The 21,394-nt window shown below is 44.2% G+C and overlaps 1 protein-coding gene across 1 annotated transcript in view; it reads right to left on the bottom strand.

The window, feature by feature from the left end:
- The window catches only part of CHST15 (carbohydrate sulfotransferase 15), a 46,389-nt gene extending 35,303 nt beyond the window's left edge, over positions 1-11,086 (bottom strand). The window contains exon 1 of the mRNA XM_053984400.1: positions 11,006-11,086. The gene's annotated coding sequence lies outside the window, so the exon portion shown is untranslated. The remainder of the gene's footprint in view (positions 1-11,005) is intronic.
- Between the last annotated feature and the right edge of the window lie 10,308 nt (positions 11,087-21,394).

Below are 21,394 nucleotides of genomic sequence, written 5' to 3'. Positions count from 1 at the left end.
CTGGGAATTGAGGGATTTTGAATGAAATTCAGATATGTGTTTCACAAGACAGAAAGCCACCAGCAATCCAATTTCTAAATAAACCAAGGCAGACAGCATGGACTCTGACTTTCCCCCAGTAACCATATTAAACAAAATGAATTTCAGCCTTTCATAAGCTCAACAGACAGAGAAAGTGAATTTTCCCAGCTTCCCAAGCTGCAGTCATGCTCCCCATCCCAGAGCTGTGCCAGAATCTCCCTGCACAATAGTGGCAGGGAGCATTTTTGGGTCCAAAGCTGGCAGATGGCACTTTCAGGAGCAATGGTGCAAGACCTGCAGTAGGAAATGAAACCCTCCCTGTCATAAACAACCCCCAGTTAAGAACTGGAGCCCTCATTAATGTAATTGGTTTCATATGAGGTGCTAAAATACAAATTTGCTGCATTTAGAAGCCAAGACTGTTTCTATTAGTTAAGGGGTGTTTTGCTCACCTCTATTTTTGCTCAAGCACAGAGGGAAAAGGGAGGGGGAAATGTGTCATGTACTCTGCCTCCAGCTAGAGAATGCCATGCTAGAGTACATTTTTCACCTCAGATGAAAAATGAAGGCAGGTAGCCTTTCAGCACAGCTGCTCCTGGGGACTGAAATGGAAAATTATTTGGAGAGGAACTCTCAAATCATTCACTCCAACCTGCATGAGATCCACAGAGTGAGTAGAAATCCATCCCAAGCTGAAATCTGAGGGAGGAGACATATTTAAAACGTAAAAACAAACTACAGTACTACCACTGGGGAGGGAGGGGGGGAAATCACAAATCATTATCCTCCAGGAAAGTACTCAATTTTCAACCTTTCTGCTTCAAGTCCAGAAAATTAAATTTCCTCTTTTTAATGGCGGTGCCTTTGAGTACAGGCCAAAAAACGAAAGAGCACGAGGGTTATGATACCAGGGTGCAGAAAAAGGGTGTGCACCTCTCAGGTAATGGGAGGGAAAACCCACAGTGGAACAGGACACACCCAGGACAAGGAGCCCTTTGCTGGCTCTCACTGGTGAGGAATTGTCACCTCCTCCAGCTGCCTGACACTGGCCATGCCCATCCAAGCCAGGAAATCCAGCTTTGCATTGGGTACCAAGTGTTGTTTTTCCTCTTCAGGGACACGTCCTCGCCCCCCTTTGCTCCACTTCTCCTTGAAGCCTTTAAACCCTGAGGATGGATTGTTAAGGCTGGAAAAGACCCTTAAGATCACTGAGTCCAACCATCAACCTCAAGCTGCCACCTTTGATGCCTCAGGTTTTAGCTTTTCTGTTTTTCACATTCTGTGCTTCTGAGGATGAGCTGCTCCACTCTAGAAGCAGATGTTGGTCTCTGAATTCAGAATTATTCCTTTTCCTCTCCACAAGGACTTCCACCTTCTGTATGACTTTAAAACTCCCCCCACTGCTTTTGTCTTGGCTGAAGATGAATATCTGTGTGAGCTACTGGCTGAGGTGTCTTTAATGATAGAATAGTTCATAAAAATAAATTCCTCCTATCCTAATGTAAAATGCACATTCCCCCTTCTGAAAATGGAGTAAGCCTATTAAATATTTTCTTAAAGATTGAATCTCAAAATGGCACTGCTGACATTTAAGGCTCATAAAAAATGCAAGTCTGTCTGATCTGTGAGAAATGAGTTTCTATTATCTATTTTAAGATGAAAATATTTATCAAGGAAGAGTTGCCAGTTAGGAACACAAACAGAAACAAAGCCACTTAAAGTAAGTTGTCCTTCTTTGTTTTAATCTTTTCCATGCCAAGGACATGCTTCTCCCCAGAAGAGTGGTGCACAAAATAAGTGACATCTGGTGGCTTTATGCTGTAATAGAATAAGGCACCTCGTTTCAATGCTGTTAACCAAATCAATTTTTAAATTTACTGCTTCTTAGCAAAGCTTTTCAGATGTTTTATTTATTTATTTTCATGCAGATACTTCTGAGGCCCCTGGGCGTCACAATCCCTCTTGCAGGGTGACAACTGCTGTTATCCAATTAAAGTGGGACTGTCATATTCACATCAGGAAAAACACAACTCCACAAAGGAATTTGGAAGGCACAGGAAAAGAGCACTAAGATTTAGCTTGACAGCATGAGTGAAAATCACATAGAGCCAGGCTGTAAGAAAAGGCTTTGCAGAATTTTGTGAAGGAAATCCTTCACCTGCTCCAATTATTCACATTCTCAAAGTAATTAATATCAACTTAGGTGTCTCTGAGTTGTCTTTTATTGGATTGTAATTAAACCCAAAAGAAACAGCTGCATTTTTCATTCTGAGTTTAGAGGCATCCTGGTGGCTACAACTTTTACAAATTTGAAACAGCTTTTCCCCTTTTCATGCTTTATTGATCCTCACCAATGGCCACATCTAATCCAGCCAAACCTCCTGCACCTAAACCTGCACTCCAGACATAAAGCAATTACAACTCCCCTTCAAACTCCTCCAGCCAGAAATACACTTCTCTTTTAGAAAGCCATAAGCCTCTCCTGGATAATTAATAGAAGTACTGTCAGCCAGCCTCAATTAAAATTACAAAATTGCTGGCACTGCAATATCAAGGCTTGCAACACCAATTTCTGCAGTAATAAGTATTTATGGGGGGAAAAAAAATATCTGTAAGCACTATGTAACAGAAATGAGATGAAAGATAAACAGACTCTAAATATTTATCAGCAGAGGAAGTCCAAAAATATACCAGTAAAAATGGAGCGGATGGCAGCTAAATCCAGACCATTGAGGGTTCCTCGAAGGATGTGCGAGGAGGAACTTCATTTTCAGCTTGACATGGCTAAATCAAATTAATTCCTTCCTCCCATTCAATTGCTGCATAGAAACCCCTGATGCCAAAAGGACAAAGCTAAAAATGTCCCCAGAGCCCTGTCTGAGGGCTGCACTTGCGCCCTGCAGCAGTGCAATAAATAAAGAGTTGGACTTTGGGGCTTTCCCATCACTTTTAAGGTTTAATATCCTTAAGAGGAATGTCCACCTGCACGGTTGGCTCCCCTCAGCACTGAAAGGGGGCTCCACATCTGCAGGATCTCCATAAAAAAGGGGCCTCTGGGATAGCACAGCTACTGATGGATTATTTCAAAGGGAAATATTATTTCCTGCTCACATTCCCTCATCCCCACCAGACATTATCTTCACCTCGAGACCTCCTGGCTGAGCTAAATAACATATGCACAGAGAAGCACAGCTGAATGGCTTTAGCTCCAGCCACTCATCAAGAAGAAAACTTTTTAAGATCCCATTTCAATTTATTTTTTGAAATGCTGGCATGCTGAAGTCAGCAGGAAGACGTTTCAGTGGCTTTAATGAAGGCAGAGGTTCATCCAGAGAATTGCTGTTTGGAATGAGCACAGAGTTTATGTTATCTCATTTGAAACCTTCCAAGTTTTTTGTTAAATGCAACTTAATGATATTTGCTATCTCAGAATTATTTGCTATTTTTCAAAATACAGAAAGGAGGGTATTAAAGCAGTGCACTGTAAAATGTTTAGTAATGATGGATGGGCTACTCTTGTTTCAGTAACAGGCATGTTTTTAATGCATAAATATTAATTGTCATAAAGTGCCTGTTCATTTTGCACTTTTGGAAAGCTTTAGCTTGTAGGAATTGTAATAGTCCAAAAAAGATACTGTTGGTATTTACATATTTATCAGTATTTTCACAGCACATTTTTAGGGCTTTTTTTTTTTTCTTTTTACATTTATTATCCAATGTACCAGCACAGCAAGACAAAAAAAAAAAAAAAAAATGGAAAACTGGAGAGATTACTACACTCACTTAATGGGTATCATTACAGGAAAACACTATCAAAACTCAGCAGAGGCTTTTTATGCATTGCTCTGTGTTACACCAAAATGAGTTATTGCAACATTCAACTCTGATGCTACACCAGGAGAATGCTCAATTTTTACAGCTGAAGCAGGAATGAGCAGCAGGTGAGTGGAACCATCTGAGAGAGTTATTGACTCCAGGCAGAAGCTGCTCCCTGGCAAGCCCTGGAGGGTTACCCAGGTTCTCCAGCCTTGCCACACTCCGTGGTGAGCACAGGGCTCTGAATTCCTCCAAAACAACTGGAAAACTGTTCCCGCTCCCACAGCGTTCTGGTCCCCCTCACACCACTGAAACCCAAAAGGTGAATTACTCCTGATCCAGCCTAATGCCAGAGAAATGCACGTGGGATTTCCATGGATACCAATCTAGACTGGATTTACTCTGCTGTATGTTTTTGTTTTGCAATGAAATTTTGCAATATTTCATTCAGCAATGCTCAAAAAAGTCTGAAGAGTTAAAAACTTCTCTACTTAAAATCACCTGATGTCAGACAAATTTTTATTTCCTTTTTCCTCAGTGAGAGGATCAGCTCAGAATCCACTCTTCCCTTCTGCTCACCTCTCACATCTCATTTCTTGTTTTAAAGATGGTATAAATAGCCTTGCAAAGTAATTCTAATACTAAGTGTCAAGTGCAATAGTGGCTTCATTCTGATTTATCCTTATCTGATCCTCAGGCAAGTTAATCCTGAAGCTGAGAAACTGTTTTCAGAGCTTTATAATTGATGAAACTTTTCATCTAAATTATTTACTTTCCGAACGGTTCCGATGAGTCGCTCAGGGCATAAAGCTGTAGTACTCCATGCTGGAGTGCTCAAGAACATGTTTTTGTCTTCTTAAATTAACAGCCCATCACTGCATCTCGTGCTGCAGTTTCTATTGGCAGTCTTTAAGGCACAGCAGCGTTTTTATCTGAATTTTTATCACTTGCAATAGATGCAGTTACAACCCAGATGTCTCGGTGTTATCCCAGCCCGGAGCTCCAGGGAGACACAAAGCAGGCAGAGGATCCCTGATCCTGAAGGTGTGAATCTTACAGAGTGAGCCAGCATTCCTTCCCTGGAATCACCTGGGCACGGGCTCCACACCTGATGGACACGTTCAAAACCTGCTCCTCTCCCATTGCAGCAGCAGCACCCAAACTCCTTTCCAGAAGCAGCCCCAGGAAATGTCCTCAGGCTTCAGCAATCCCAAGGATGAGCTGCACAGCAGCAGCCCTAAAAATGCTTTAAGAAATGGTAGAAGACAAGAGCAGGAGCCCAATCACAGCAGCAGCCTAACACAGTGAAACACAAAATGATGAACTTAAAAATTTGAGATTCATTATCCATTCAACTTACTTAACATTACCAATATCTGTTTAACATTATCTAATATCTACAGAGCTGAGCAAAAAAAGACAAATTACAACTAAAAAGCAGCCAAAATCAAAGAGGCTGGGGAGGAATATTAGATAAGGTATTTGACTGGCTTGCAAGGAAGTGTTGGTTTTAAGAGCTGCTAAAGAATTTCCAGGAGATGAAGCTCCCCTGTGAGGAGCTGGGCCTGCAGGCAAACCCATCTCATTATGTGATACATTCTCTTAATAAACTATTAAACCATCCTTCTCCACTTCCTCCTATTTCTAGCTTTACACAGACAAACCTCCTGGCTGCCCCAGTCAAAGAGTCCTTTTTCTTTGGATTAATAAATTCTGGCACTCAGACCATTATATCCCAATTTAGGCACAGCAAGGTTGACACTGGGCCCTTACATTTCCTCCAAATTATGGGCAAAACCCTGCAGAATCCTAATTTCTGCTACTTTTTTTTTTTTTTTTTCCCTGAGGTCTCTCCTACTTGTTGGTATCTCACTACTCATTTGGTGCCAGTTCTAAAGCACTTTAATTAAGTGTTTTTTCTCCACACTGTTCCAAGACCTGGAATTGGGCAAACCATCCAATATTACAGACTCACATCCATGTCTTGCCCATCCTCAGAGCACTCTTTCAACACTGTGAGGCTCCTAAGTACACATGCTGCACATAAATCTTTTTTTTTTTTTGCCTTTGTATCTTGTAGAGTTTTTCATTTTTCAAAGCAGTCTTATCTTGTTTCCTCTGTATGACTTTGAACTTTACATTTTATCTTCACTCTTGTCTGACCTCAGAGCTCTTCCCAGCTCAAACTCACCTGTAGCTCAATGACTTATTTGAAAGAAATGACCTTCCCTCTATTCCATGCAATCCTGAGAAGTTACAAGTCTAACTTAAACTTGTCGCATTTAAGCCAAACACCAATAAATGCAAAACCAAAGTAAAATATAATAATACAAAAGCCTTTTTCACTCCCATCAGTTTTTCTAATTTTATGGTTAGATGGCAGGGTACATTCACCCACACTGAAAATCAAGGTTTTTCTGCAGGAAAAAAATATCTTCTTGTGAAACTTATTTTTTCCTACTGGAAGGCGTGAAGCAAATGGAAAATGTCAGTTGGAGTATTTTGCTATTTAGGTACAGATCTGCACCTTTTACAGTGAGGAACAACCCACCTTAGATACAGATTTGACCTAAAACCTCATTCATTTATAAAATGCTGCACTTATTTAGTGAGTAAATCATGGCATAGTAAGTTTTAGAATTTTAAGTGTACATAGAATATCTGGTGCTGCTTGGTGTATAAACAAATAAAAGCCTGGGTTGCTCCCTTGCCACTCCAAACCCCCAGTTCTCCAGGGGATTGGGTTCCTTTCCAAGGAAACCCCGTGGCACAGGAGGCATCCCCAAGGCTGCAGGGGCTGTGGCTGCTTCCAGCAAACCAACAGGGGAAGGGTCACACCACCAGGAGCTCCAGAAATGTGTCTGGAGTTGAGGTGGGCCACCTCATTTTTTGGCAAGGACGGCAGGAAAGCAGCAGCCAGGTGCTGAGGTTTGGGAAATGAGCGTTGCAGGCAGCTCAGGCTGCTGTGGGAGGTGGGGGAAGGTGGGTCTGGGAAAGAGGAGGGGGCTGGAGGGTGGGTGCAGGAGAGGTGCCCCAGGCCAGAGCGACCAGAGGGATGGAGCATCAATCCTGTCAGGAAAGGCTGAGGGTGGGGGTGTTCAGCCTGGGGAAGAGAAGGTTCCAGGGAGACTTTAGAGCTCCTGAAGAGGCTCCAGGAGAGCTGGAGAGAGATTTTGGACAAGGGATGGAATGACAGGAGAAGATGAATGGCTTCAAAGTGACAGAGGCCAGGGTTAGATGGGATATTGGGAAGAAATTGTTCCCTGTGAGGGTGGTGGGGCCCTGGCACAGGGTGCCCAGAGAAGCTGTGGCTGCCCCTGGAAGTGTCCAAAGCAAGGTTGGATGGGTTTGGGGCAACCTGGGACAGTGGAAGGTGTCAGGGTTGGAACTGGATGAGCTTCACATTCCCTTCCCACACAAACCAGTCTGAGATTCTGTCTTGTGACCTCCGGCGTGCTGCCACCAGAGGGGTCAGAGGCAGTGGGACAGAGTGTGCCAAGGGTCCCTCACTCCCATTCTCATCCACCTCCTCACCAGGCCTCTCATCCTCCCCACAGCTGCCTGTCCCTGCCATCAGCCACCAGTACCCATCAGGACAACATTTTTCCTTCTCTTTCTTCTTGCAAGGCATCACCAGCCTATCTCCCCTCGGAGGATGCTCCTTAAATCTAAAGCTTATGTTCAACAGCTGCTGGAAACCAGGTGTAACATAAATTAATAAATATTCCATGGAAAAGCTACATTAACTGCTTGCCCCTAAAGTGCTGTTTAGTGGCATGTCAGGCACAGCTGTGTAATCAAAGGATTACAGTGCTCCCATTGCAAGGCTCTCCACCTCCTCGGGAGCTTCCCTTGCCTGTAAAAACCCAACCCAGGCACCAGGACAGAATTGTAATAATGTCTTTGAGCCCAGGAAACACAACCCAGCAGGCTGTGGAGACAAACACAACACGTTTTCTGTCACATACACAGGCAGCCACACAAATTTTTAAGAGAACAGGTCAGCAAAGCTCTAGATGATCTGGGATTTTAGTGAAATTGCAGTGTAAGTGGAGAGATGGGTGCAATTCAGGCTGCTTCAAAACAAGAACTTGCAGGAGGTTACAGATCCCTTCCCCTGAATAGACTCCAGATCTGACACCTCACTTGGTCAGCAAGCAAAACTGGGCACTTCACTAAAAAACAAAAATAAATAAGAAGTGCTAATTTGTGGGGGAAAGCGGTGGAATAAATGCTCTCTTATTGGAAATCTACCATGGTTTTCCACAGCACTTTGGATTCTTCTAGCTGAGCAACATAACTCCAGCCAAGGAGTAGGGTGGGAATTTAGAACTGCCCCTCCCTGTGGGAGGTATGGAGGAAAACAGGTGGGTTAAAGGGGAAAATGGGACTCTAAAACCAGCAATTAATGAGCCCAGTTCAAATCTGGGTGCATCTTCTGCAAACCCTCTGAGATGTTTGAAACAGTGTTCCGCATCAGGCAAGTACCCAGAGCAGCACTGAGTGATTTAAGAGCACATTTCATTGGAATTTATGACTGTGGGATATACATTAACTGTAGGGGCAATTAGGAGGGAGAGGGGGAGATCAGTGCCTGTTTATGTCATGGCTTTTCTTCACCTAAGTGATGCATCTGTGCTGGAAGAGAAGCACAGCTGGGTGTTCCAAGTTCCTAAATCCACGTGTCATTTAGGTGAGATCAGCCCTCTGCTGCCAGCTCACCTCTGGAGAAATTGTACCAGCACGCAGTGGTGACACAGTTACAATAGTGAGATTTAGCTCTGTGGACATATAAGGAAGAAATCAGTGTAGGAAAAGTAGTTTATAACAGGAAGGATTCCCTCCCTAGTCAGCAGAGGAACTCCACAAGAAATCCTTGGCAGAGTTTGCTGCCATCCCACTTGATCTTCAATACAAACCAATGCTTTGAGAGGTGCTTTAGTACCAGCCCATCCTTAAAACCACATTCAGAAACACTGAGATCACCTGGGCTGCCAACAAAAGCTTTGAGCGCTGAAACTCCCCATTCTCACAGCGCTCCTGCCACAGGTTGCTTAAAATAATGTTAAAATAGAACATAAGCAGTACCTTATTTGCATCTCTGTGATTATGCCTACATAGTCCTATCCTTGTTCATGCTGCTGCTGGATTACACACCTTCATCCTTCCCCTTCAACCACATGAAATAATTCAAAGATGAGAGTCTGCTTCACCCTTCTCATTTATGTGATTTCCAGATACCTGCTTTTAGTTTAGCAATTAAGATAAAAATCCATTACTGCCTTCCATTGCATTAGTGGAATTAAGTGTTTTGCAATGTAAATCTCCACTGTTTGATCATGTTCCTGTTACAAACCACCAAATAAAACACTCTGAATTTGAGATGAGTCCTCCTATGGCAAAATCTGAACCATAAAACTATTTTGCTATTGATTTCAGAACTGCACCGTGGCTGCAACGCACAGACACAGGATCTAAGTGCTATTAAAGAAAAAAAAAAAAAAAGAAAGAAAGAAAGAAAGAAGGTAGTTTCACTACTAAATCTTCATACAAGTAGTTTCCTTCTTTCTGCATTCAAATTGATTTTCTTTCTTTTGGCACATGAAGAGCCAGATGAATCCTTTGACTCAATGCCCAAGAGTGAAATGGCACCAGCAGCAGCAGCAGGGAAGCTCTCGGGGCAGACGTGTGACAACATTTTAATCACTGGCAAAAAGAGGCTTCAAGGCAGCTACCCCTTTAGTGTTTGCTGCTTTTAGGTGAGATTTACTGTTTGTGAGTGACTGTACATAAAAAAACATATCTACGTCTATAATAGCATAGATATAAATATATATGTATGGTTCACGTCCATTTGGGGATGTTTTATTGGTGGAAATTTCCCTCTCTGCCAAAGATCAAGCAGTCCCCAGTCAGTATCAAGTGCAGCGCTGTTCAATCAGGTGTTTGTTTATCCAAACAAGCACATACGATTTGCAGTTAAACCTTAAACATATTTATTTTTCATGAACAGTTGCAGCAAACTTTGAGATTTAATCTGTGATGTGCCCAGCTGGCCACTCTGCTCCTTCTTTTAAGTCTCAAATCACAAAACAATGTGTTTGTTCTACAGGAGATGACGATGATGATGATGATGGGGTTTTGGTCCGGCTAACAATTCAAGAAGTGAAACCATTTTGATGTCATATGCAAGGAAGTCAGTGTGAAGGGGACTTCAGGTCATAGAATGAGATAATAAATAAAATAAATTTTTTTAAAAAATTCCAAATCTGAGAGTTCGGTAGGTGTTTGGATGCACCCTCCAAGCAATACTCTCACATATCCTATTAACCTACAAATCTGTCTGTGCCTAAGACAGCCAGATCCCTGCAGAGTACGGCTGTAGTATTACAATGAAGCAGCTGAGGAAAATTAAAAAAAAAAAAAAAAAAAAAAAAAAAAAAAAAAAAAAGGAAGAAGGAGAAGAAAAAGAGAAGCCCACATATGAGACCGCCAAAGTTCAGCTGGTGAATTGTTGCTTAACATGACTCTGACCATAATAACCCGTCACTGAACCTTGCCGGCGTTCTCAGCAGCTATGAGGCTATTTTTAACAGCCAACAGCTTGCGTTTAAGAAATCCCCCTCTTCACCCAAAAATATTCACAGCGAACGGCAGCATCCCCGCCCGGCTCGGTCCTAGGTGGGATGCGCTGCCGGGATTGCACGGCTGTCTCAGGAAAGCCCTGTACAAGTGTCTGCTCTCCCCGAGCCCCGAGCCCAGCGCCATCCGCGGCTGCGGGCAGTGACAGCATCCGCGCCACCCCTGTCCCCGCGGGGTCCCGCGGAGCACGGACCCGCTCCGGGCCGCCTTCCCCCGCTCCTGCCGCGGCTGCGGGGGATGCCCCGGGAGCGCCCGGGGTGCCGCAGCCCGCCGGGAGCGGGGACAGTCCTGTGTCCCCTGGCCGGAGCCCCGCGTCCCCCGAGCCGAGCCGTGCCCGGCGCTGCCCCCGCGGCTGCCGCTGCCCAACTTCCCGCGAAGTCCCGCTGCCTCCAAACTTGGGGAGCCGCGGCCTGGGGGCCCCCCGCCTTCCCGCAGCACCCATTCCGTCCCATCCCGTCCCATTCCATTCCATTCCATTCCATTCCATTCCATTCCATTCCATCCCATCCCATCCCCGCGCTCCTACCTCCGCCGCCTCGGCTCTGCTCTGCCCCGCGCCCGCCGCCTCCGCCGGCTCTGCCCTGGGGGAGGGGGGCGGAGGACGAGGAGGAGGAGAGGAGGAGGAGGAGGAGGAGGAGGAGGAGGAAGAAGGGGGAGGGAGCAGCCCCGCCGCTCCCCGGCCGCGCTGCGCAGCCCGGGAGGCGGAGTGCAGCCGCTCGGCTCTGCCCCGCGGCTGCCCGGGGCGTGGGGGTCCCCCCGGCGATGGGGGTGCGGGGATGGGGTGCGAGCAGAGCGGGGGATGCGCCGCGGAACCCCCCGGGGTGGGATGCGGGGCATCCCCTGGGCATCCCCCGGGCATCCCGGGCCCCAAGAACCGCCCGCGGCAGCGCCGGGGGATGGATCGAGAGAACCGAGAAGGGGATGGGCCCCACTTGAGCCGTCCGAGGGGAATTCGGGCTGTCCCGAATCCCGAATCCGGCTGTGTAGGCAAAGGTCAGCCCGAGGAGACTCACGGCACGGCTCGGGTGCTGCCGAGGCTGGAGAGTCAGACCTGCCCTGCTGCACACCTGGCAGGCTGCAGCAGCATCCTCTGCCCTGCTCCGGGCTTGGAATGGCAGCAGCACAAACGTGGCTAAGGATCCAAAATCTTCTACTCAGCTGAATGCAAAGTTTGTTCTCAAATAAGAGATCCTACCTATACATTTATTTATTTGTTTGTTTATGTGTAAAGTGAATATACCTACAAACTGTTAAACTGTCAGAGGGCAAGCTGAGATTAAATTTTAAGAAGGAATTCCTCCCTGTGAGGGTCGGGAGACCCTGGCACAGGGTGCCCAGAGATGCTGTGGCTGCCCCATGATCCCTGGGAGTGTCCAAGGCCAGGTTTGGCTTGGAGCACCCTGGCATGATGGAAGATGTCCCTGCCCATGGCAGGAGCATTGCAACAAGAGGTCTTTAAGGTCTCTCCCACCCCAGACTGTTCCATGGTTCTATGATGATAAATATATGGTTAAATGTATAGTCTGGTTATTAAATCTGTGACACACACACACACATCCCTTCTGAGATGACATGACATTTCCCTCAAAGGTTTAATGCAACACTTGCAAAGCCAATATTATCAAAAGGAAAACGCTTCATATTTCCCTCCTTATACTGTTAAGCTTGAATCCACATGTTTGATGGTCAGCAATAATATTTCTAAGAGTTTGAAGTGATGAAGCACGAGCTGAACATGAAAGAACAGTGAATTCTCTATTTTAGTACTTCCTTTTGTGATCAAGCCCATCTTTGGTTTTAACTTTCAGAAGCACCTAAAACTCACACAGCTCTGTGGGAATCTGTTTTGCAGTGAAACCCTATGTACCTTAATAGTAAAATGCAAAGCAGGAGTTTATAAATTACACAGCTCTGACTGGGAGCCAAACAAATTAACGACTTCAAGCAGGTGATTGCACACCTGTAAGACCATATAAAAAATTCTAAAAGCTTTTAAAAGTCACACATGCACCCATTTCCTACAGCACCACGTATGGATCTCTGTTCAGGTCACATCTGAATCTCACCTGGTTTTTAGGGAAAAAAAAACACCCAGAATAAAGAGCCTGACAAGGTGACACCTGTGATTTATAAAATACTCACACATATTCAGCATTTCTGTTCTGAGTTAAAAATGCTGCCCTCCAAGGCCTTTTTTGGCCTCGTGGGATGCTCTGAATAGCAATTATCCTTAGCCAGATTTCTGTGTAATTACACTCCCTTCCTTTTTCTGTATTTTTAAATAACAAAAAAATCAAAGAAGCTGTCATGAAAACAAGATCTTCATTCCCTGGGGAAGTCTCTGTTTACATTATTCCTCACCAAGCAGCAGCTGGAGTAGAAATCTTGGTGGTGTTTTCCACACGTGGCAGCTCAAACTTCCAGGCACTCCATAAAGGCTGGGTCTGCCCATCTCACACACACTTACAGACTGTCTTCAGTGTCACCTGGAGAGATGGGGAGGAAAACACTAACTTTAATGGCATCATAAATCCCTCTCCAGGAACAGTGTTACCAGGAAAAATCACAGAATCCAAGAATGGTTTGGGCTGGAGAGACTTTAAAGCTCATCCAGCCCCAGCCCCTGCCATGGGCAAGACACTTTCCACTGTCCCAGGTAGCTCCAAGCCCCATCCAACCCATCCTTAAACACTTCCAGGGATGAGACAGCCACAGCTTCTCTGGGCACCCTGTGTCAAGGCCTCACCACCCACACAGGGAAGAATTTTTTTTTTCTAATATCCCATCTAACCCTGCCCTTTGTCAGTTTGAATCCATTATCCCTTGTCCTGTCACTACATGCTCTTGTAATGATTGCCAGAGGAAGGAAAATCAGAATAAACAGCCTAAAAATCTAAAAGCTGAGACTGACCTTTAATTCTCATGATTCAGAGTTCAAAGAGGAGGGAAATGAAGAAGTTTCAATATAGAAATTATAGTAGAGCTATCTCTGACTGGATTGGTTTTCATAAAAAGAAAGGTCCTGACCTCCACCTCTGTAAATCTGATTTCTGCTGGTTGCCATGCTTACTCTGCAACATATGAAGAATCATCCCACTTTTAAAACAAGTTTGAACATATTTCTTAGCTCTGAGCAGGCTTATGTGGTGAAAAAGATGGGCGAGTCCTTTAGCAGTCCTGAAAAGCAGGCCTGCAATTAGTGGTGAAAACCTGTGAATTTAAAAGGTGACTTTTAAACCGTGTGTGTCCTTTCTCCTTGCTGCTGGCTGTGCTTTGGGGCAGAAATCTGGTGGACAGGTCCAGTGGCTGTGTTTGCCAGTAGCAGAGCTGTGCATTTATAGCCAGATTTAACTCTGGGATAAATAAATCAGATTGTGTCCTCACTATCTGTGATGGGATGCTAATCCTGGGAAAAGGGCTGCTTTTCCTCCACGTGCCTCTTCCAGCATCAGCATCTCTGGGTTATTCTCACAGAGAGGGCTTAGAAATGCAGATGTTTCTGCTTTGTGCTTCCTCTCTCCCAAACTCATAAAGCAGAGGAAGGAGTTCATTGCCCGCAAGGACCGAGGAGGATTTTGCTTCCCACTCCAGCTGCTTTTGGGGAGCCCTTTTCCCATGACCTCCATCCCCAGGCAGTGCTTCCCAAAGCCCTTCTCAAGGGATGCTGCTGCAGGGTGCCAGCACAAAGTAATATCCTTACATCAAATCCTAATTCCACCAGGAAGGAACGCGGGCAGTGACAGGAAAAGACCAAAACTTCCCCAAAACAACTCCAACCCCTTTGTGCCACGAGCTGCCGGGAGCAAAGGGACCTGCCACCTGCAGGACTCCCCTTTCTCAAGGAAGGCAGAGGTGTGGTGGAGCTGGAAGCAAACAACTTCCTGGGTTTAAAAAAAAAAAAAAAAAAAAAAAAAAAACCAAAACAAAACTGTAAATCCAGCCGGGAGTTTCCGTGTAGTGAGCCTGGAAAGCCACCAGGTGCTACGGATGTTGTATTTAACAGCTCGAGGGCTCAGCGCTGAGCAGAGCCGCAGCTCAGCCTAATTCCAGGCGGATTTCCCATCCCGATGGATGCAGGCTGGGCTTAGGATGTGCAGCCACAGCCCTCCAGCACCCCCAGAGATTGTTTCAGCTCTTCTCCCAACTCCAAGGCTGTGAGTTGGCGCTGTGAGAAAATTGCAGGGAGATTTTGCTATTCTTAGTTGTCTGCTCTCCCATTAAAATATTGGTGTAATTCTCACTGGAATTAATGGAATGTGTATATTTTAAAGAAATGCATTATTACTCTCATTTTGCCCCTGGTATCCTGGCAACAGGCACATTCACATCACTAATTTCATATCTTGTTCATGCTTCAGCTCTGAGTAAAGGGTATATCAGCCTTTTTTTGCTGTTTTCCCAACTTGGGCTGGGAATTATTCCTCTTGGCATGCACATCATTGGAATGCCTCTGGGAATTCATGCTCAGCCTTTAATTGAAGTCAATGCCTTTGTCCCTGGAACAGGCAAAAATTAAAACTGAAACTTGATTAGGTAAATGTGGCAAAATCTGGTTTCCCACAAATGGTCTGTTAGATTTTAATGATTTTTAGTTTTTTTAGTTGTCTTTTGCCTGATGCCATCCTTTCATCCTGAGCTGTGTGTCCTTCAGCACCCTCAAGTTCCCTTTTATTGGTGATCTTTTTGCCCTCCAAGTACTTGTTGAAGGGTATCATTCCCCTCTTAGTCATCATTTAGCCAAGTGATGCATATTAAGTTCCTTTAATCTTCACTCATAACTCAGCCTCTTCCGACCTTTAATCATTTTTATTACTCTTCTTATAAATTTCTCCCAATTTGTCTGCATCTCTCTGGCAATGAGGCACCCAGGATTTACTGCCTTGTTTTAGATATGCTCTCCCTGCAGCAATGCAGAAGATGCTACCTCCTGCTACTTTCATCCACCACTGATTTAACAATATGCTGGAGTTGTGAGGTAGCCTGGAATCAATTAAAATAGAATTGAAAAGGTTCAGTGCTCAGAATTACTATAATTCTTCCGTGGCACCACGTGCAACGAGCAGCCTTGGAGCCTGTGAATACCTGCTGCTTCTGGAAGCACGTGTTTGTGATTCCCAGGGCAGGCAAAGCTTTGAAACCTGCTGCATGCACAGCTCTGTGAGCCTCTGAAGGGATATGAAGGAGGAGTTATGATCCAGAAGACAGCTGGGAATGGGTTCAGATTGGCACCAGGAACAGCTCACGTGTGGCAGCTCCACGCCGCTCCTCCTGGAGCTCCCAGAGAGGTGACAGCACCCAAGGGCTCATCCCAGCAGTGGCAAAACTGAGAGAGGCAGCAGCCCAGAGCTTGACATCAGGTTGCTTCAAGCTCTGTTTAAATGGTTTGCTTTAATAAAACATTAAAAAAAAAAAAAAAAAAAAGCCCTTAGAAATCTGCACTGCTTTTGAGCTTTGAATAATGAAGAGCTTGAGATAGCTGAGCAGCAGATTAAATGATGAAAGATGCTCTAAGACTTCTCAGATCTGCTAAAATGATCAGGTGGCTTCTGTGTCCCCACCATGTCTGGGTTTGATTCAAGGCACACATTGGAGTCAAGAGGATCTCTGCTCCTGGTTCCTCTTTTCCCATCTGAACAGCCCCGTGGTTTCACATTGGATAAGGAGGGAAGGCTGTTACTCCTGGGGCTGTTTAGTTCTTACAGAACATTTTCCTTTTCTGTCCCATACACAAACTGTGGCTCTCCAGATGTATTTGGTGTTCTCACATTTGGTCCCTGAGCCACTGGAAGGGAATTTAAGGTCATTGGGCCTTTACATGCACACTCCAACGCCCTGAGTTTTCACTTTCATGTCATTTATTACTCCTCCTCCAGCCTCTGAATTCAAAATTAAGCGTTTAAAATTTGATCAGGGGTGTGTTCTAATGAGTGCTTGGGTTATATGTGTGCCTTGTTTTCTTCAGTGATTTTTACCTTTCTGTCTACCTTCAGAAAAAAAAAAAAAAAAAAAAAAAAAAAAAAAAAAAAAAAAGATTAACTGCATTTTATAGGCTTTTTTCCCTACATACTCCAGTCTTTCCCCTTTCCCATCTGTTGCTCTTCATTCATGAAGTTCCTTGCAAACCCCAGCATTCAACAGTGGCTCAGGAATTAATAAAACAGCTTGTGGCATGAAGCACATTTACATACAAGTCCTGTGCGTGCACACATAAATCTTTCCGTAAAAATTATTTACATTCTGGACAAACATCTCATAGTGCTGGGGGAAAAAAATGCTTCTTTTAGCCATAATTTATAAATATTTCAAGTACCAAGTCTGATTTGTTAATGCTCAGTTTGTGGGGTCTACTCATGTAGACATAGCCTGTGCCATCCTGACTTTTCCCTCAGGAGCAAAAGATGGGCCCTGCCCCTGTACAACTGCAAATAGATTAATTTACAAGCCTGCTTTTGCTGTATTAGCCTTCATTTTACATACACAAATAAAGTAATTTAACTTGTTAGATGTTCTATGAAAAGTACCAAGATAGACCTACTGTCTTTACCTTCAAAGTTATGAAAACCATTATTAAAAAGATCTATCACATAACCTCCTTGCTGACATAATGATAAATGTTTCCTGCGAGTGTTATTCTATCTTCTAATTTCAGAAAAATTAATATACCTTTTTTCTGCCTTTTTTTTTCCTTTCTTGCTAGCTCAGGCCTTGTTACAAAGCCATTTTAATTTGCAATCATTCTTCCAGTGCACCTGCAATGATACAGCTGATAAACACTTTCTTAGATGATAATTTTTAATGACTGCCACGACTGCAAACTGAATTCTGGCTTTAGGAAGAATGCCAGAGATGGCAGAAAAATGAGAGACAGAAGAAATAGCATGGGAGGGATGCACTTCATACAATGATTATATTGAGCAATTTGGTCTAGTGGAAGGTGTTGGGGGTTGGATGAGATGAGCTTTAAGATCCCTTCCAACTCAAAACATTCTGTGGTTCTGTGATTATCTCTTCTCACTGCATTTTATTTTTCTGGTAACTTCCTACTCGTACAGTTAAAACATTGCCACTCTCAAATCCATCAAAAACCTCTCAGTTTCTCCTTTTTCCCAGTGCCTAAAAGCTGAAACATAAGAGCAGGGTTTCTGCACACTGCTGCTATCTTGCTGAATCAGGCAGTTTGGGGCAAAGCCAGCTCCTGTGACTCCTGTGGTCTCGCATGAGGAATTGCTTCTGTTGGAGAAGCGTTGACCATTTAATATACAGTGCTCATGACTCACCATATATTCCCAGAGCACTTGGAGGTATTTCCATGCTGTCTCTGTATTTTTACAACCTAAACATATTCCCCTGGAGATTTATGCAGCTTTACATTCTTTTCTCTCCATAGACATTTCCAGGAGTTTTATGAGGGAGCAGAGAGGGAGCCCAACCAGCGCGGGCAGCTCGCTTAATTTAGCACAGTCCTGTCCTTTCCAGTTCACCCACCTGCAAAATGGGAATAATAATAAGCACTTAAGGGAGAGTATTCACATGTCTAGCTTGAGACCTTTAATGTTCATCTCTCCAGAAGCTCAGCAGAGAGAAACAGCTTCTAATTCAGATGCTTTGAATGGGCTTCTAATGGAGCTTGCTTCTCTTCTGGCAGTCAGGGAGACCAAGTTCTCAGCTCCAGCACCCCTCCATCAGGCACTGGGTGACATGCCAGAAGCCAGACACTGTGAACATCCTCTTTCATGGCTCATCCTGCAACCGCTTCCACGCTCAGCTTCCCACTGGTGGAGCAATACCTGATTAACTCAGTGGTTTTCCACATCTGCAAAGTGGAGTGGGCTGTGGGATGAACACCATGCAGAGCCCCAGTGATCACTGGAAAAATGAGCATTTCAACAGCACTTTGTGTGTGTTAAACCCAGTGGAAGCACTATGAATTATCAATATGGCCAGTCATTAGTATTCATTAGGGCTCAGAGCAAACTACTGAGACTCAAATCTTCCCTTTGTGGTGTCTGGGTTGCAATCGTGTGATATTGAGCAAGTCACTTCTCTTGTCCTCGTTTTTCCTTGTCATTAGGAGCTCTGCATCATCCCTGAGTGTGATGTGAACCTTAATAAGGCTTGAAAAGGGCTTTGAGAACTTGTGGTGAAGAGGGAAATATTAATGTCAAGCATTGCTGCAACAGCAGATGAGACAGAGCAGGAACCTCGTCCCGATCCAAAGGGCTCGGAGCGGTGCCATGGAGCACTTCAATGCCTTGTGGATCCTGCCCAGGAACACTGAGGACAGAGAGGCACACCGAGCCAGTTCTGCCCTCAGTCAGAGCCAAGAAGCACCACCAGGGAGTTGAGATTTGGAAAACCCAGCCCTCTCTTGCTTTTCTTCGGGTTGCACAGGCAAGCTGCCCGTTGGTATGCACAAATGGATATTTAGGCTTCTAAACACCCGCTCCTGGACACAGAGATGCAATTTAGGACTGTGTTTAGCATGGAAAGACTGGCACAGAAATCAATCTTTATTTCAGAAAATCTTCTCTTCAGTGTTTAGCCTTGATGTTGATTATATGAATTAGATCCCCATTACAAATGAGCCTCATGTCCCAGAAACTAATGTGTTGTGCTCAAGAAGCAAGACTTTCTGCATTTCATCATCATTCTGTTCCTTAATGATTCCTCTTTCCTGGCAATGATGAGAAATGTTTATTTCCCTGGAGTATTTCTGGATGGTGAAATTATGGTGTTATTTGTGGGCAGTGGATGCTGCATTAACCTGCCAAGGCTGCATTGCCATCTGTAAACATTCTGTTTGGAGAGCTGGCCACCTTCCTTCACACCTCTGGTTTCCACAACACCCTTTGGCCACTTTTTATCTATTCAACCCACTTTTGTGCTGGAGGCTGTGGCTGCCAGCTTCTGCCTGCTCAGAGGCATAGGAGCGAGAAAAAGTGACAAAGTGACAGTGAGATAAACACTACTGAGAGGCCTTAGTCTGCATTTTGAGGACTGCTGTAAATCAGAGTGATGGAGAGAGACAGATTAGTGGTGCCAGTGTAGAGAGGTGAATGTGCCTGCTGGGATCTACATATTGCTGTAAAATGCATCTACTTTCCTTTTATAGCCATTGATAGGAGCACTGTCATAATGTTGTGGAAAAGAAGGATATGTTGACAACAAGGTCAGGCTCTTGCACAGTTCCTCAGGCTCTTCAGGAGTCATTGCAGGAGTTAGTGCAGGTTCCTGTAGTGCTACAGCCACCTTTTCTTATTTCCATCTCCAGTTAGAAGCAGGGCAATCCGTTATTCTACGTGATCATATTAAAGGAATTCTTCATTTCATGTTCTGTCACCAGGTGTTGGCTGACACTCTCCATTCTGTTGTGAAATCCAGCTGCCTTCCCCAAACTGAAAACCCAAACACAAACACCTGAGATGAGATGAGTTCTATACCCAAACACACATTTGATGTTTGAGGCAACTTCAGCTAAAGCAAAATCTCGGTGAGTTTGACACCCCCCCACCAAAAGATTGTACTTAAGAAAGTTAAATCAATGCAAAGTCAGGCCTGAAATCTGCCATCTGCTAAAGCAGGGAACCCTAAAGTTAAATTCATCATTGGAGTTTGGTTGCTCTGCAGTTACCATCTGTAGTTATTTACATTGCTGTTTGTTCTGTTAAATTTATGCCTTAGTGTGTAAAAATGTCCCCAAACTACAAAAGCAAATGAGCAGTGTGACAGGGCTCAGCCCAGTGAAGACAGTAACTTTGACATTATCAAATTTTTCAGACTTGAAAATCTCAAGGCTTAATTTCACATAAACCCTTGGTTTTACAGTTTGAAATCTCTGCTTACTACTGGAAATCTTGCAATGCTCATTCCCTCTGACTGCACTCCCAGCACACTGGAATTTCCTCTGTGTTGTACTAACACAGAGCTCTGTGCTCAGAATTGATTCTTCTCTCTGCTGCAGAACATACAACCACTGGCATCAGCGGCTCCTGTTGGAGTTTTTAGGCCAACACAGGTGAAAAAAAAATCATGCAGAAAAGCTTTGGTGCTCAGCTCCATGTGCTCCCAATCTCAAATTCAGCCTACATATGAACAAAGGAGAACATTTGGGAAATGTACAGGCTTGCAAAAATCACCATATTTGATGACTTGCTCGCAGGTGACTTTTTCTTTCATGCAAAGGGATGCAATTTAAAAGAGAGCAAAATTCCCTGTGGTTGATTCATTCAGCTTTTTGGATGAGAAGAGGCAGAACTGCTTAGAATGGCAGTGTGGACCCATTGCTTTTTTTTTTTTTTTCTCTCTTCTAGTTCAGAGAAGAAATGTCAGTCTGACCCATCTGCTGGAATCTGAGCAGAGCCCCAGAAGACCCACACACAGGCTGGAAGACAAGTGCCCATATGGTGTCTGCATTCATTCATTGCAGAGCTGGTAGGCAGCAGAAATACCTCAGGGAAGAATTGGGGATGAGAAGATATTTTTAATAACCCAGACTGCAGTGATCTATAATGGGAAATAATCACCAAGCCTTTTCCACAAATATCTAAATTTCTGTCTCTCCTACTTTGCCTTCCAGTGCTGGCATAAAAAGCCAGAAAAGAAAGGTTTCTTGTACTGTAAAACACTCAAATATTTCCCAGTTACTGGTGCTCTACTGTATCAAGGTTACTGTAAATGTTATTAATATACATTTTCATTTACACCACTGCAAAGCCATTAATGTGATAAGAATGTATTATCTTTATAGCAATAAGTATTTATTAAAAGCATGTACAGTGAAAACTGGTAATAAGATGAAGCAATGCAAAGTAGAATGCAATGAATCTCTTAGGAAGAATAATAAAGATTTCTGTCTCTTTTTATTCCTCCCAACAACTTCAGAGTATTAAAAAAAAAAAAAAAAAAAAAAAAATAA

Source organism: Vidua macroura, chromosome 8, assembly GCF_024509145.1.
Source record: "Vidua macroura isolate BioBank_ID:100142 chromosome 8, ASM2450914v1, whole genome shotgun sequence".
Lineage (NCBI taxonomy): Eukaryota > Metazoa > Chordata > Aves > Passeriformes > Viduidae > Vidua > Vidua macroura.
This window is presented reverse-complemented; position numbering and strand designations above follow the sequence as displayed.